This window comes from Cheilinus undulatus, linkage group 7 (assembly GCF_018320785.1).
Source record: "Cheilinus undulatus linkage group 7, ASM1832078v1, whole genome shotgun sequence".
NCBI classification, from domain to species: Eukaryota; Metazoa; Chordata; class Actinopteri; order Labriformes; family Labridae; genus Cheilinus; species Cheilinus undulatus.
Window position 1 is genome coordinate 15968255 of NC_054871.1, and position 17618 is coordinate 15985872.

The 17618-nt window shown below is 40.8% G+C and overlaps 1 protein-coding gene across 1 annotated transcript in view; it reads right to left on the reverse strand.

The window, feature by feature from the left end:
• The window catches only part of pde4ba (phosphodiesterase 4B, cAMP-specific a), a 290034-nt gene extending 272733 nt beyond the window's left edge, over positions 1-17301 (reverse strand). The window contains exon 1 of the mRNA XM_041790949.1: positions 16938-17301. The gene's annotated coding sequence lies outside the window, so the exon portion shown is untranslated. The remainder of the gene's footprint in view (positions 1-16937) is intronic.
• Positions 17302-17618: the final 317 nt, after the last annotated feature.

The window sequence follows — 17618 nt, forward strand, 5'->3', positions numbered from 1 at the left end:
CCTGGAGGTGTAATGGTCAGGCCTCTAAATACTTTTGTCCATATAGTGTATTTCAAATGAAACTCATCAGTCAAAGCCTGTATTCTTACATGTATCTCATCTATAAGAAATGAGTATATAATCTGATAGCCAGCTCCTCCACAGATATCAAATGGGAGTTTTGGAGCCATTGTTTCCTCTACACCAGGGGTGTCCAAACTATGGCCTGCGACAAATTCTAAATACTAAATGAAATATGGCTCACTTTTGAACATGAAGCTTGAGCTTGACTGTGTTGCACTTCTTGGTTTCAGCACAAGGCAGGGCTACCATGTCAATTCTGTAAACAAACATTTTGACAAGAAGAATGGGTTGATTTGAGTTTTTTGTGACTTGATGAAGACAACACTGTAAATGGAAAACATATTGGCAACCAAATAATAATATTTTGATTAATAATGCCCTGATGGAACCAGTAGTAGATGGGGTCGACCAGGGCCATTTAGCCATTTAAGCATACCCAATCACTAAGCATATCTTAACCATCATAAGATTGGTTTTTACATACTGTATTATCCTCAAAGTGAGGCATATGAAAGTGGTCCCACCATCCTTATATATTTTTGTACGTGGCTCTCGGTGGAAAAGTTAGGACACCCCTGCTCCACACCATGGTTTACAAGATGAAGATTGTAGTTGGACAATCAGCTTTAAATCCAGCCTGGACAGTAAGTACTCAGAAAATCTATTCTGAAAAACAACTGGTGATGTGATTGAAGCTTTGTGAGTACCTTTGATCATGTGTTGTTTTCTCCCATGTTTGAGTTCCATTCTGTCGAGGCGAGATCTCCACTATTTCATTACACAAAGACCCATGTCTCTTTCTTTATCTCAGGCTGGATGAATCATAACCTTGACTGCATTTGAAGAATAACGTCTCAGAATGCATACATTACGTTTTCATAACTCTTGCTTTCACCCATTCAAGCTGCAGCACCTTTCAACATGGATTATGAATATCTTTATATTCATATCTCTGAAAAATTCTCCATGTTAACTCAGGAACATAATGTTCTTTCAGCTGGACCTCCCAGAATTAAAAGTGCAGGTTTTAATGCATTGACAAGTTAATGATTAAAGGGAGTACTTCTGTCCTCTCTGTACTTGACAACAAAAACCCCATTATGATGAAATGTGCCCAGACTATCACTGTTGTAATTACAGCCATCTGAAAACCCTCTCTCTTCCATTTGTTTCTCAAATTCTGTGTCAAAGTAATGCATGTGCACACACGGCTGTCCCTGCTCCTCCTGCTTATCCACCATTATATATCAATTCCATTTAGCCTTTAGAGCTGTGGGCATTATCCCGCTGTGTGCGTATCGATCAGGCAAGAGAGAGCCCTCTTAAAATGATCACTGTAGATGATACAATGATGGCTGGAAGCATCTGGAGATTTTAAAAAAAATGATGCTGCAGGAAGAAGAATGGAGAGGTCTGCAGTTAAAGTGAACTATCATTTCCTTATCTGGGATTGCAGGAAACACATGGGGATTTGGTCTTTTGAGGCCTTGGTGGAAGAGTGCCTGGTTTGTATTAGCCATAGTTTACACTAATTAACTGAAATGAACTAAAATTAACCGAAATTAACTGAAATTACGAAATTCAGTGCATAAAAATAGATGATTTTAAATATGTAAAATGAAGTATATAACACAATTCAGCTTTGAACAGCAAAGCAGAGTCTGCCTTTGACATCTCTTGATTTAGGCCCATGTCTCTTGCATTTGGAGATGAAAAGATGCCAACATGGCGGCAACATGTCAGGGTTTGCAGAACTCAGAAATGGCCTTCCTGGTTGATGCTGAAGCAGTCTCAGAATGCTTTGAAAGTGGCTTGAAGTATTTACCTGGAAAGCCTTTTTAAACCGCTTTTCTCCCTCATTCTGTGAAATTCATCCATGAAACAAAAACAGTGGTTTACTGTTATGTGAATGTGTTTTATGGAGGGAAGTTTTGTTGAAAAGACTCCTGAATTCAGAATAGGTAAACAACAGAGGGATGGCTAAAGCTGAACAGTGCATCTTTTCTCAACCTTGATATGCCTAATGGAGCCACAAGGTCATGGACCTGAGCGTGAGAGGAGGAGCTTGGCAGATTCAAAGCGCTGGGAATGGCAGAGCGAAAGATGAACACATAACATTAAACTTACAGTTGAAGTTCACATTTCCTTGTTGGTTCTTTACAGTCTTGTGTTTCCCATGATGCAGGAATGCCGAATTAGGGTCAGGAAGTGGGGGTAGTCATTAGGAATAAATGGGAACGGAGGAAAGATAGTACTTTGCAGCTCTAAATGGACCTGTACACTGCAATTATCATCAGAAAATGTCTACATATATTGAGTATGATGACAATCCTGACACTTTACAAAAAGCAATTTTTACCAAGTTTAACCAATTAACCTGGTGTGGAGATGATCAAGATCACTAATTATTCTGTCCTGCAGACCTCCTAGTATGTCTCACCAGATAAAGTGAGTTATAAAATCATAATGCTTTTGCATATAACTTCATTGGAGTTTGAGGCTTTAACAACACTTAGCTGATGTTTCAGCCATTAGTTTGTTCACAGACAATCTGGCACAAGAGGAAGCACTGTAACAAACACTATATAAAAAATGCTTTTCACTGTTGGTCTGATGAAGTGAAAGCATCATATGTGCTCCTAAGCCACTTTATTAGGTACACCTTACTAGTACTGGGTTGGACCTCTTTTTGCCTTCAAAACTGACTGAATTCTTTGTGACATGGTTTCATGCAATCTTTTGGATGAGTTTTGTTTAATAGTTTTTAAGTTGATGGAGGAAAGTTTAAAATGAAACACTGAGAGCAGAGCTCTTATACAAAGCTCATCATACTTGGGGAACTGCCAAGTGGTCTTGGAATAGATGAACACTACTTATCAAGAAGATTCAGATTCCCAGCACTAAAGCAAATACAGAAAGAACAATTAAGCCACCATATTTTATGGAGAAATATGATTCAGAATGAAATGGGTAAATCAGAGAAGTCAGTGTGTTTGAAGTGTTTAAAAAGAGATGGACTCTAATTGACAATCATAACCAGGGTGCAAATTGCCAGGGAGGTGGGGGGGATTTCGCCCCCTCTGATGATAAATTTTCATTATCGGGGGAGGATACGTCTTGTCTCTGCCTCTGCTCGGACTGAATGCATCCTACTCTGTGGTCTGATCTCAGCAGTCACTGTGTGATTGAAACACTGATTACACTCAAAATTCAATATTTATGTGCTCATACTGCCATCCGATTGATGCGCACAGCCTGAGTTCTCATACTGATGAGCAGGGCCAGCGCGTCCATATAGGCGAACTAGGCAGCTGCCTAGCGTGGCACTCAAGCAGGGGTGGCAAAAATAAGCATCAGAATAACCAACCAATTGCTATTTGCCCACTTGGTATAGTAAACACCCTATAAGCACAATGAATAGCTGAATCATGTGTCACTCAATCCGCACCCATCAATCAATAATTCGTCCTACCCCCTCATTTCCCAACCCTAACCCTTATGAGCCAATGACAGGTCAGTGTACTGTAACAAACTTAGTTTGTATTAAGTGCATTGTGGTTGCTAACATGTGGAAAAGACAGAGACTATCCGGATGTGAGTTCTAAAAAAAAAGAAAAACACTTAAGGACACGGGCTACAGACACTACAAGATGCGTTTTTAAGATTTGTTGATCCAGAAAACTTGAAAAAGGATGGCTCAGCCCCTGAAGTTGCAGCAGTGGCAGTAGCTGCAAGTGCCGCTAGGAGCAAGTGCCGCTAGCATCACCAGAGAAGATGCTACTTCGTCTCTTCATAAATCGGCAAGTCCATCGTTATGTTTACAGACTGATTAACCCTCAGCCAATTCTTTAAGTCTATGAGAGGCAAGCAGCTTTACCATATCAGAAGTTAACCAGTCATTGAAACCTCAGTCAAGTCTCGTAGTGAGCACACTTTTGCAGGGATGAAAGCTTGCCATATAAACTTCTAAAAGGTAGGCTCATTTTTTACTGCACGCGTATGTGTATGTGTGTGCTTTAGATGGAGAGATTTGCTCTGTAAACTGAAATGAGTTTGTTTGGATTACAGTTTGCATTGTTATTTTTGCCCCTGCTCCTGTTGCACATTAATTTGGGTCAGATTATTAGTTATTATACACATTGTTATATACAGTGCGCAGCTGCAAAAGGCCCTCTTGTTGACTTAAACTGACTACAACATTATTGACGATTTAAGCAGACTTGCTTTGCAAAAGCCTGTTTGCGTTCTGTCTTGTGCATGATGTTGTTGTGTTGTTTCCTGTATAACTGCAATGGGACTGACATAAAAGAGTAATTAAACCACGCGATGTACAGGTGAGCACAGGCTAAAACATCAACAACAGGTGTTGTTGATGTTTTAGCTCATGTGTCTGTGTAGATGTGTCTCTGTCCACGGTGCTGAATTGACAGCTGCCACTCAGAGAGCGTGAGGAAAAAAGATGCTGTAAACAGATGATTTCACATGCTTCTCCAGCTGATTTCGGGCGGACCATGTAAAAGCACTATTTGTGCTCGAGGTACTGCACATTTTAATGCATTTCGTGACTTTCTGTCTTTTTTCTGACAGTCTGTCATTAATTGGTGCTCATAAAGAATGCAGTTCTTTTTGCCTAACCCAAAAATATGATAGCCTTAATTTGCTATCTCAACGACCCATAAATCAGTCATCAGAAGAAATTATCTCTTTTTGACGATAAGCATGAATCATTATTTGAATATTGATTGTGGAGAGAGAGACAGAATCAGTGGGAAAAGAACGGCAAGCTGGATCAGTTTGATTTTTGCTTTAAGACAACATAAAAACAATCAGACCAGTCAGGAACAACTCCTGTCTTTTTTTCTTTGTTTTGCCAGTGTTTGTTATGTCATAAAGAAACATTAATCCAGTAGAGAAATCATGTGACTTTCAGCAGATGCAGTATCAGTGACTGTGGATGAAATCAATGAGGGACATTAGTTGATTAAAACTTTGAGAAGTTTTCGGACTTTTACCTGTTGAGACTCGAGTTTCTCCTCATGTAGCTCTCTCCCTGTCCCTCACTGATCATCTGATGACCGGCTCAGAGAAGTTTATACAACAAAAATGCCCTGATGTTTCGGAATCTGCTTGTGGCTCTGTGAATGTTTTATGTCAAAAATTCATCCATGTCACGAGTAGCTGATTAAGCCTAGATCAACCGTCGTGTCCTCACAAACTAAGCACCTCAAAATCAAAAATAATCAGGTGAGAAAAGGCTTGAAGGCTCTCAGTGTATGACCAGCTACAAGCCAGATGAAGATAGTTTGTTTTTATTTTTTGCCCCCCCCCATCTGGTTTTTCAACAATTCGCACCCTGTTTATCACCACACCATTAAGCCAAATAACTGCGTAGCTCATACTGTATTCTACTGAAATATTTACTATGAGGCTTGTTAGGGTGCACTGTGACATTAGCAGGCCCTGCTGTGACATCCTGAAGTGAGGTTAATTCATTGACCTGCTACTTGTGTAATAAAAGCACCTAAGGGATTTTCCCATATACATCATCAGTATGCACCAACAGCACACATTAGACGCGCTGTGTGCAGAGGATATTAACATTATGCAGAACAGTCTCTCCTGAGGCTTCATGTGTAACAGTTTGCATAGTTTAACACTAGATATTTAACTCAGCGGTGCAATATAATATGTTTACGACACGTTAAGTGTGCATCACTCCTGAAAACTCCTAAAGAGGGTTCATTGTTGTTGTTATGCCCTTCATTTGCTTGATTTGTTTTCTTTTTTCAAACAGCTCTTAAAACGAGGAATATCTAGCAGACACATCTTCAGTCTGGGGAATCTGCCAAGGGTATTTAACAACCTCCAAAAAGGAAAACAGCCAGGACAAATATAGCAGTGGTGTCACTCAAAGAAGACACAACTTGGCCTCACGTGTCTCTTATTTACGGCAAAGAGATATGCAGATTCAGTAGCACACACCGTCATCGATAGCCTACAAAACTGGCCTGACCTTTAATTATACACCACATACAGGAGCAGAATTGAGCGCTGCCATTGAGTTGCGCGTTCTAAAAATCCATATTGCAATTAAAATGACAGGCTTGCTGAGTGACAGGCTGAATACGGGGGGCTGGGGCTATAAAGGAAAAATATGTGTTGGTGTTTAATAAGGGCAGAGAAAAATAAAAGCCATGGGGAAGTATGTTTAAACTGAGTGAAAGACCTGTTTCTCCAACCCCAATACAAAATATGCAACGTGGTAGAGTAATTACTTCTGCAGACTGGAGTTTCTCTATGGTCAACAGCATAAATATACACCTAAGAGGTGTGAAAACACGCAGCTGTGAAGCCGAGCAGTGTTGATAAAGACCAGATGGAGTCAGCAAATCCTCTCCTGGTACAGTGTCACAACAGCAGCTCACCGATGTGAAACACTGAGAGCGTGTGAAGCAAGGTGTTTCTAAAAGAACAAAGTATACCTGGAAAATTTCCCCAATGCAAAGAAATACAGCCAACAATGAATTCAAAAAGTGGCTTAAAAGACAACAGTGTGGCTAACTTTGTTTGAAAATTGGCATTGTGATATTTGCTCATAGAGGAATTTTAAATTACAAAAAGTAAACTACACCAGATAAGTACAGTTTTTCTTATTTTAGCCTTTGAGTCATTTTCTGATTTCAAATCTGAATCCACTTCTACTTTCATCACACTGGGTCTTACCCTCTAACAGCAACTCTGACGCACAAAAACCTTCATCTAGGCTGAGGAACAAATGAACAGATCGAGCGACCTGTCTCTTTGTAAACTTTACAAAAAGGCCAGTTGTCTGCTTTTTAAACATCATCAGCCATTTCTAACAATGTTCAGTCACTTTGGTGGTTCCCAAAGTGGGGGTTGCAATGCACCAAGCAGGGCAGGCTCTGGGACTGTTATATTGGGGGTTGCAGACTGTAAAGTATGGGAACCTCTGATTTAGTCAACATGGTCAGCTTTGTGGTTGAACTAGGGATGCACACGGTTTAACAGTTAAATTTCTTTATCAAATTAGCCGGCACAAGATTTTTGAGTCAGTTTGACTAATTACTTATAATTTTCTATAAACACAGGCTTGAAATCCTGGTCTTTAATGCTCTTTTAAGCTGTGATGAACCTGCCACCACTAGAAATCGCTGTCGCTTCAGCAAATGCCTCCCTGTCTGAGCTTTTCCCCGGCACTTCACTAGACGTAAATATAAAGCTTAGCAGCTAGCATGTAGTAGGAACAGCTACTGGCATGACAGTTTATTAAGTAATAAATAAAAATATTAAGTGGTATGTAAACTGGCAGGGGTTGAACTTGTGAATAACTACTCTACGGAAGTGAAAAAGTCCAAAATCAACGCAAAAGCATGCATCGGCAAGGGGCTGCAATCGTTACAGGTGGGTTTTGCTGGTGTATCAAATGGCTGTTGCGGTAGCTAATAGCTCAGCTGTAGCTGTAGGAAAGCAGCAGTTTAATCGGAGCTGGACCATATTTCTTTTTATTACAAGAGCAAACAGCCACACCGAAAGCCTGTCTTCGCGTTTGCAAGTCTCCCAATTGGCCCTGCCATAAATTTTGCATACGTCTTGTTGCTCTGATGGGCCGTCATGAATTTAAGAGACAGATCATTATTCCAAACACCTTCTGAGATTTTTTTTAAAAGTCCTGCCCCTCCCAGAAATTTTCTATGGTAGCTTTCCCAGATGAGTGTGAAATATGGCCTTGCAATTGATGTTGAAACAGTTGATCCGGTGGGTCAGTTTAACATAGCTACCCTAGCTACATAATTAAAATTACTACATATGGCAATGTAGCTAAGCAAGCTTTAGCAACATGAGCTTTAGCAAATGAGTCAGGATGCTTGTTGTACATTAATTGGTACAGTTTGTATGTGCTTGAGTGTTTAGATCAGATTGTTGTTCTCCATTCTGACAATGACAGGATGGAATTGGTTGTTAAATTTCAATGTGGCCACTTCTGTACCTTGTAAGCCTGGAGGAAATGTCAGAATGTTTTATTTCATTTGCATTTGTACTGTCAAGAGCCCATTTCTGGTTTCTGGTCTCTTTGTTGTAATGGTTGTGTCTTTTAAGACTCTTCAGCTGGGCATATTGTGTTTGCATGACACAGTAATCAAATCTGTCAGTCTGTCCGTCCATCCATCATCAATATTAGGCATGTGTGTGCTGGCTTTTCACACATGTTAAGATTTAAAAAATCTTTAAGTGTGGGCCAGGCTTACCCCTCACTGAGCCATCAGTAGTCTTTGCTCTACCTTAGAAATAAAAGTAGGTGTCTGAGCATCTGACATTTCTCACCACTTTATAAAAGCATACATTTGGGCCTATATTTAGGCCATGTGGGACACCTGCTGTCATAGAGGTGAAGGCCCTGACCATGAACCCAAGTTTCTGCCAGCTGGGGACATTTCTTCTGTCATTCCATATATCTGTCTCCCTTTATTTCCTGTCACCTCTCCAATAATAGCCAAAATGCTCAGCGAGAAGGGCCTGCAGTCCTAGAAACACCTTTAGTTGTTGATATATCAGCTGGCAAGGTTTGGGATTTTCAAAATCCCTTGAGCCACATAGGCACTCAACAATTATTTTGACTGGGATGAATCTGGCTGAAGTGTGTCTGAGTGGCTCAAATCTCACAAGAAAAGGTTTTTGATGGTGTGAGTCATGACACAGGTCAGCTTGTTCCTGGAGAATTGAGATTGTAGTGTGACGACCCAATCAAGCAGTTACCTTTAGAGTTAATGTTTGTGTGCACTGACTTATCTGGGTTAAATCGTACTGTGCTTACCCCCTCTGCTACCACTCCCCCTTCTACACAATGAAAAGGCACAAAAGGTAATCAATAACTGAATAAAACATCTCAGAAAAGGCAGCAGAGCTCCACATGAGGTTCATTTGTGTCTGAAAGGTGGATTTTTCTTTCTTCTTTTTTATTTAGAAATGAGATTTCTGCCAAACAGCAGTGAAATGTTGTGATCATTCAGTGTGCAGCCTGTGATTCTAAGCAGGCTAATTTGTTTGCATGCAGTGTTAATTTACTGAATGTACGATTACTGTAATGAATAACTAAAGGGTTTTAATGTGCATGCATAGCCCACTGAGTAACCCACATCAACACCACACACTGTTAAATGCAATCACAGAGCCCACATTATAGTGTTCAATTAGAGCCTCAAAGTGGGTCAGTGTGAGCAATTTTAGCTCCATAATGGATCCATTTAAATATCTGTAAATAGCAACAGTCAATATTTATTGTTGGTATTTGTTGTAATCCTTCCCATGCTGCAGGACTAAATGTACTGGTGCCTCTCCACTAAGAGCTCTGTGTGCAGATCAATAGGTTTCCACATTTACACATGGAGTGCAGGGCAACAGATCAATAGACCCTGAGTTTTGGGTGGAACCAGGAATAATAACATAAATATAGCTTTCTGAAACAGTGAGGGAATGACAGCCTGACTAATAAAGGGGCAAAGACCTCAGCTGTGAAACTGTAAATATTTCATTTGATGTTTTAGCTCTCCAGAAACCACAGCATTGAAAGACTTCTCGACGCTTTAATGTTGACTCTTTTTGTCTCCTTAAGCCTATCAACAACCCAGTAGTGTGCAGAGTTTTGAGGCATGTTTGGGACAAAATTTGAGGATTAAGTTAGGTGTAGTTGTGGTGAGTAAGCCCCTCTGAGAGCACCATTGAGCCGAAGGGAGGACTGACACAACCCAGGTCCCAATCATGAATCCTTATTGCCCTGCAAGCCTAAAATACATGCATATGACTGTATAGCCAGTTTTTTTTTTTAAATGGGCTTGTAGTTTAAGATGACCTTCATAAAAGGAAATTCCTTATAATTTTTTAACAAGCAATACCTACTTACAGATTCTACAAAGTGATGAAGTATCTATGCAAGGGGGGTTGTTATTTTGACCATGTTAAACCCATCTGCACTTACTCCACCTCCACTTCCTTCTCCACTCCAGGGGTGCAGCATTCCTGGAGCTCAGCTCTGCCCTGGGCAGCTGGAGACTCGAGATCACAAAATCACAGGAGAACGACAAACTCACACAGAGTATATAAGCAACAGATTATATTCCTTTCTGGGGTTGATTTGTCATCCATTTCGACATTCCATGATCTTTTTGCCTGTACTACTGTGGGCTATTATTAGGAAGTGGAAGCGTTTAGGAACAACAGCAACAAAGCCACAAAGTCGAAGATCATGTAAAGCCAGAGTGGGTCAACAAGTGCTAACCAAAAGTCTCCAATGCTAAAAACAAATGTGTAGCAGGAGCTTCATTGAATTGGTTTTCATGGCCAAGCAGCAATATGCAAATCTTGTATCATCAAGTTCAATGCCAAGTATAGCACACCAACACTGGACTGCGGAGCAGTGAAAATCGTGTTCTGTGAAGTGAAAAATCCTGCCACCAGGCCCCTTATCTCCAGGGAAAGGCATGCTTATTCTTCAGCTAACCAAGACATTTTGGACAATGCTGTGCTTCCAACTTTGTGGCAACAGTTTGGGAGAGGCTTTTTCTATTCAAACATGATTGACTTTGTCTCAGTGCACAAAGCAAAGACTGTGAAGACATGGTTTGGTGAGAAGAGCCTGACTGGCCCACACTGAGCCCTGAACTCAACCCTACTGAGCACCTTTGGAATGAACTGAAATGGAGATTGCAAGCCAGGCCTTCTGGTCCAACATCAGCGCCTGACCTCATAAATACTCTGCAGAATGAATGGGCACAGATTCTCATAGAAAAACTCCAAAATGAGTAAAAAGTCTTTAAGGAAGAGTGGAGGCCATTATAGCTGCAAAAGGGGGAGCAACTTTTTACTAAAGTACGTATTTGAATACAATGTCATTATAGTCCCTGTTGGTGTAATGGTCAGGCAGCTGAATACGTTTGTCCGTATAATGTAAGTGGAATGAGTGTTAAAAGACAGAAAGAGGATTCTAGACAAGCTCTGTCACATGTTCAGGACAACATCAGCAAGGACAAACATGCCACTTTGTCAACAGTGGGGTGCCAAGATTGAGAGAAAATAAATGTCAATAAGCTCTGAACTTGAATTGTGGTAAATGTTGTGTTTGCTTGAGATATCAAATCATCACTTTTTGTGTCAGGGATGCACAAAAGCAAAGCTTGGGGTTCTACAGTCTGGTGGCATGAAGAGTTTCAAGTAAGGCATCAGAGAGAATCAGGACATTTATAAGCAGCAGATTCAGAGGTGTGTGAGGGAGATGGAGGGTGACTTGTGAAACTGACAGCAATGACAAGAAAAACACAGAGAGGAAATAACGCCTGCCAGCGAGCCCATCAGCTGGCTGATTAATGTGTTTGTTCACAGTTTCCTTTAACAAAGCAGGACGCCCTGCTGGTTTGGAGCCGACACTGCCGGGGAGTCTCTGCGATGCCTGTACGACCTGCCAGGAATTCCCATCGTACCAATTTCCCATCTCAGCGCATGATCTGAATGCACTGTCAGCTCAAGGGGCACTTATGCTCCGGCTGTTGAAACAGAGCTAATGATGTGATATAAGACGGTAACGGCTATGACTGATCTGTCTGCAAGACCTGAAACATCATTATACATAAAGTCGCTGTCATTTGGAAAGCTTCTGCTTGAAAATCAAGTCGCTGTAATCAGTGACAGGCGATATGACAGCTCATAATTTGAATAATTAGACCTTATAAATCCTGTATGAAATGGAAGATTTAATTGGATCATCACAAGGTTCACACTGGGCAGAAACAAGCTGTGCCTCAGATGCATCTATTCCTGAAGATAATATGATGCATTGAGAAAAATCAAATCCAAATATTTTTTTGTTCACCTACTTTGTCAAAAAAAATCTAAAAAAAAAAAAATCAAACTTAGAGTTTTGGATCAACACTGTTTGACTATAAGGCAGATTTCACACATCAACTGAGACTCAAGCAGCTGCTGGTTGTGTATAACCCTTTAAAATGATGGTGGAAATGTAAGTTCAGTGAAGCTGTAAATCAATGACACTTTGCTGAAAGGAAAGATGAACATTCCTTCCTTAAAGCCGAGCAAATAAACACTTACAGATCCAAAAGAACAACAGCAGCACCCATTAATGTTAAAATGTTTTCCCACTTCACACAATACTATCGCCGGCAGTGGCTGATAATAGCTTTAAAGCTTTCAAATGTTATCAGCATTTCTGCTGAGACAACACAACATCCATACATACTGGCAGTATTTATAATACAGCGGCCTTAAATATAGGAAAAATATACAAATTTACCATTAGATATACTTAGGTGGTTGCCTGAGTCCCAGACACTCAAGAGGCCCACCATGAGCCCTGAACATTTTGAATTAAATCTCAAACTAAACAACTACCAGACTGTCCACTTCCTTGCTCCTCCCTCAGCTCTGGTTGACTCCTCTCTTTGCACAGGAGATGCTTGGTGTTCTTTACAATAAAAAATGTGTGATATCAGTATCAGCCAAAATTAGTCTGGAAATAACACCATACCAGATGTAGGCACTAGACAGGAATCCACTAAAGTGCATCGCTACTTCGTACGTAACTCACAGCAAAAGTTAGAAAAGCACCACCACTTTAAAACAGCTCTTCCCTTTCCAATTCTTGAAATTCATCAATAATGTAAAAACAGAGGATTACTGATTAGTAAAAACACATATGGAGAGTTTTCAAAATTCAAAATAACATTTAAGCAGTGGAGGTGGGTGGAGCAGAGCAGCCCATCCACTCATTAGCTGTTTCTCAGTCAAGGCAAGATCCTTGAACGGCTGTTTTTGAAAGAAAACTACGGCCCTGTCCACATGGAGATGAAGACGATATATTGCCATTTTGTTTTGAAAAAGTTTTCCGTAAAGACGGGATCGTTTCAGGAAATATCTGCATAAGCATGAAACCACTGGAAACGACTGAAAGTGCTGTAGTGCATATGCCACGCATGTATGTGGTGCTGTGTTGCTGCCACGGAAATGCACCAAAAGAGAAGAAGATCACAGAAAATTGACACAAACTTTCTTCTAGTTGCCCTTCTGGTTGTTCTCTGCGTTGGATTTAAGAACATCTGGTGTATGCGTTTCGTGGTGGTGGTAAAGGAGCATTAGATTTTTCTGTAAAAGCCATAACTAGCTCAGTAGCTTCTGCAGCACAAACACAACCGTGTAGTCCACTATTATTGTTTTGGCTGGACCCGTGCAGGCACCTTAAGGAAGCTACGCTGTGTGTGACGTAATTGTTTCAAGAAAGATGCGGATAGCTGTCCACACGGAGACGAAACGGTAGTCGTTTACGGATTTATGCACTCTGGGACCCGTTTTCAAAAAGTATCATTTGCAGTCATCCAAAACGCTGTTTCCGTGTGGATGAAACTTTTGTGTATATGCCTGAATTCGTCTCCGTGTGGACATACATCATCTACAGCTGTCAGAGGACTGTTCCAATGTTGAGGATCCTCAGAAATCTTTGAGTCCTTTGATACCAGAATTTTCAAGGATGCACATTTGTGTACTCTGCTTGCAGGAGTTACCCACAATCCAATGCACACCATTTAAATTCTCGTTAAAAAAAGGAAAAAAGAGCACAATTCCAGGAGAAAACCATGTCCTCAACCACTCAATTTTTCTGCCATAAATATTTAATCATAATTTTAATGGCATCAAAATAGAGCTGGATGGGTAAAAGCAGCAGTGCCATGGAATCTGATTGTATATCTTATATTTAATACAAATATAGAATGATCATATGATAGCATGTTAAGGCTGGCTCACACTACACTTTTTTTTTGGTTGTTTACAACGGCACTATGTCAAACTATGCAACTAAAATCTTGACACTAATCATATGCTGATGTCACCACTGTCTCCATGACGGTATGCGAGTTCACAGGTTGTCAGGCTGGGCAGGTCAAAGAGGGTCACTCATAGCTACAGCAGAAGCACTCTGTGATTCTAGCAATCTATTGCTCTGAAAAAAATGTAAAAACAAACAATAAAAAACAGACAAATACAGACTCATCCAGATGTATCAAGACGAGAACAATATGGAGGAGCTTTCCTCCAAATGGAACTTGAGGTATAATTGTGATTACATTTCAAGAAAATTTGCCCAGTTTGCCCAATTCGCCCAATTCATAAAGTTTCAGTGTATTTACACATAAATCCCAGGGGGGGAAAAAGTGGAGGCTTGCCTAATGTCACTCTGATAAAAGATGATACAAAAATAAGAGCAAATGCATTGTCTTGGATGCATTGTCAATTATGTCAAGACAACAAGACTGTTTATCGTTCCAGTGGCTCATAATCAAGCCCATGGTTTAATGATGAGCTGCAACGTTACAGTCGGGCTGAAATCTTGCTGAATTTGTGTAGTCTGAGCCGGCCTTTAGACAGCGCTGGCGTACAAGTTGTACAATGCTGTCATCAGTACTGTCTCCATTTGGATTTCTGCCGCTACCAGGTATATGATTCCAATGAACTAATCAAGTACAATCATTATACTGTTCTAAACATGTGGTTAACAGTTGCCAGGGAGGACCCTTGTCTTGCCTCTGTAGGACGACGAAGGCTTTGAAGTGTACAGTTTGGGCACACTCACACTAGGCAATCTTTACTGTGCTCGAGCCCCAAAGTGTGATTAGTTTGACCAGCGTGAGAGCTCCATACCGCTCCCAAACACAGTACACTTCTTTGGCCCTGGTTCAGATGGAAGAGGTGTGCTCTGGCATGGTGAGATTGCTCATGCAGGCAAACAATCATCATCATATCAATCATAGGCGCTCAGCATGGCCATGATGTATTATCTCTACTACCATTCCTCTAGACCAGTGGTTCTCAACCTCGGGGGTCGTGAGACACTAAGAAAGGATCCCCAGATTCCCCTAGAAAAACAATTTAAAAATATATATATATACTGTTGCCACTTTAAACCAATTTTAACCAATTTCATTTTCAACAATTTCCCCAGCAATTTTAACACATTTTTGCCATTTGTCAATTTTAAACCATCCATCCATCCATCACATTTTCTGCCTTTTTTTTTTTTTGGCCATTTTTAAACCAATTGTTGCCACTTAAGCCTAATGTTGCCTCTGTTGATCCATTATTGAAACTTTTAACCCCTTTTTACCACTTTTTACACCCAATTTTTCCCATTTTACCCACATTTTACTACCTGATATGCCCATTTTTGCTAGTTTAACAAATTTCTGCCATTATCTGCCTATTTTCTCTTTCTCAGTTAACACTTTTTTGCCAGTTTATATCATTTTTTTAATTAAATTTTTTCACCAAATTTCCACACATTTTGGCCAATTTAAAGCCTTTTCAGCCACTTTCCAACTCCCTTTTACCACTATTTACGCCCATTTTTTTCCACTTCAACCCATTTTGATTTTAGATTTTTTTTTTTGCCATTTTTATGTAATTATTGCCACTTCCAACCCTTTTCTGCTACTTTTAAAATCCAATTTCACCACCTTTTTTGCCATTATTAACCCATTTTAGCAATTTTCCACCCATCTAAATTTTTTTTTTCCACAAAAGGGATTTACATTAAGAAGGCTATTTACTACACAAATGTTTAAAAATAGATATTTGTTTCTTTGAAAGAGTGGTTATTTTTATCAGGTTAGATATAAAATATGGTTATCACAGCTTAACTTTATAATGGATCATGATTTTGCTGACCTCCATGGGCCCCCAGTTTGGCTGGGCCCCAGAAAGCTCTCCCATTTATCCCCTTTATGGGCGGCCTTATCTGCACATGACTATTCTTGAATGTGCATGGCCGTGTTCAACCACCTTCAGGTTCAGTGGGGGTCCCCAGTCTCTGGCACCTTTATTTTGGGGGTCAGGCTGATAAGGTTGAGAACCCCTGCTCTAGACAGTCATTATGACGGCAGTGTTACAGAGCCGTACCTGACCAGAACAACTCAGAATAAGCTAGAAGGTCAATAAAGTTGACTTCGTGGGGCGCCGTGGTAACTGTGGGTAGAGTAGGAGTCCATACGCAAAGGCTGTAGTCCTCAACACATTGGTTGTGGGTTCGATTCCTGGTCTTGGTGCATGTGTGCATTGTTTCGTTCTCAGCTATCCTATCAAATAAAGGGAAAATGTCCATGCAAGTGTCCATGTTAATTCATAGAGCTATGTGAGCAAAGGCCAGCATGGGACTGGGGAGGGGATGCAAGTGTGCTTCAGCATGGTCCAGGGCATCTGGCCCTAGAGAGAGTGCATTCTTATTTACACATATGCAGATTTACCTATTCGTCCTCTGATCAGGACATGAATTCTCCACTTGCTCCTGATTTCCTGCTTTATCCACTATCCTATCAAAATAACACCAAAAAAGCCCACCGATCACCTACCACCCGGCAGGGCTTTCAAGCATTTTCAGCGAGAAATATTTTATAATCATGTCTCTAACAGTCTTGTTTGCTTTTGAAGCACATATGAAGGCTTCAGTACTAATTCCAGTCTGTTTCATAACCATCTACAAACTCCTCACAGGAGCTTTAAAAGTCAGTATTTTGGGTTAAAGCGCACTGTTTTCCCTGCGTGTCTTCAATGATTATTTCTTAATCCTTTCGAAGATGTAGCCTGTATAGAAGGATAAAGCAGAAGGGGTGACAGGCTTAACTTGTCATTGTATTCCAGGATGACTGGAGCACATCGAAGCTAGCAAAAATCTCCAAACCTCTTTTTTCCTTCAGCCTTTCCCTCACTGATGCGCTAAGGACCAAACTACAAGCTCGTCTGGCAAATTAAGTTTAAATAAAACTGAAAATGATTGGACAAGAACACGAAAGCTTCTCGGTTACCTTGCGTTTCCTCCACAGCTCATCCACACGTGGGGACAAAGGGAATCCCGACGTCTGCTGCGCGTCGTTTCTGCACGAGCGAGCAGCTGTCACCACATCCAAAACACGTCTTTTTATTCCGTATCAGCGCGTGCTCTCTCCATCCTCATTCTCACTCCACAGCTGTCCCCGATGAACGTAATCCACACTCCTCTGTTTTTTTTTTTTTGTTTTCACATGATCCAAGCTTTCTGAATGTACACTTTCTTCTCCCGGAATTAAAGCGAACCAAACTGGCGCGTTAATTTCACTGACTCCTGTGTGTCCAAGTTAAATCCAGGTTAACATTTACGCTCATCCAGGAACGACGTTTCTGTGTTTGGGAGAGAGGGGGGAGTTGGAGGCTTTCGCGTTTGAAATGCATCTGAAACTCGGTGTTTCCTCTCCGACCGTCCCCTCCTCCTTCTCCTCCTCCTCCCTCTCAGCAGACGAAGAGTGTGGACCAATTGAGAGAGAGAGAGAGCAGCTGAGTCCTGAGTGGGACCAAAGAGCTGTCATCACACAATGGACAGATAAGCAGCAGAGCAAAGCTCATGGGAAAAAACATTTAAATAAGGGGTTGATTTTATTTCATGTTATCTTTAGCATGACATTTTTGGGAAAATGGTTCTTACAAGTAGATCCGTAAATAAAAGATCTGTC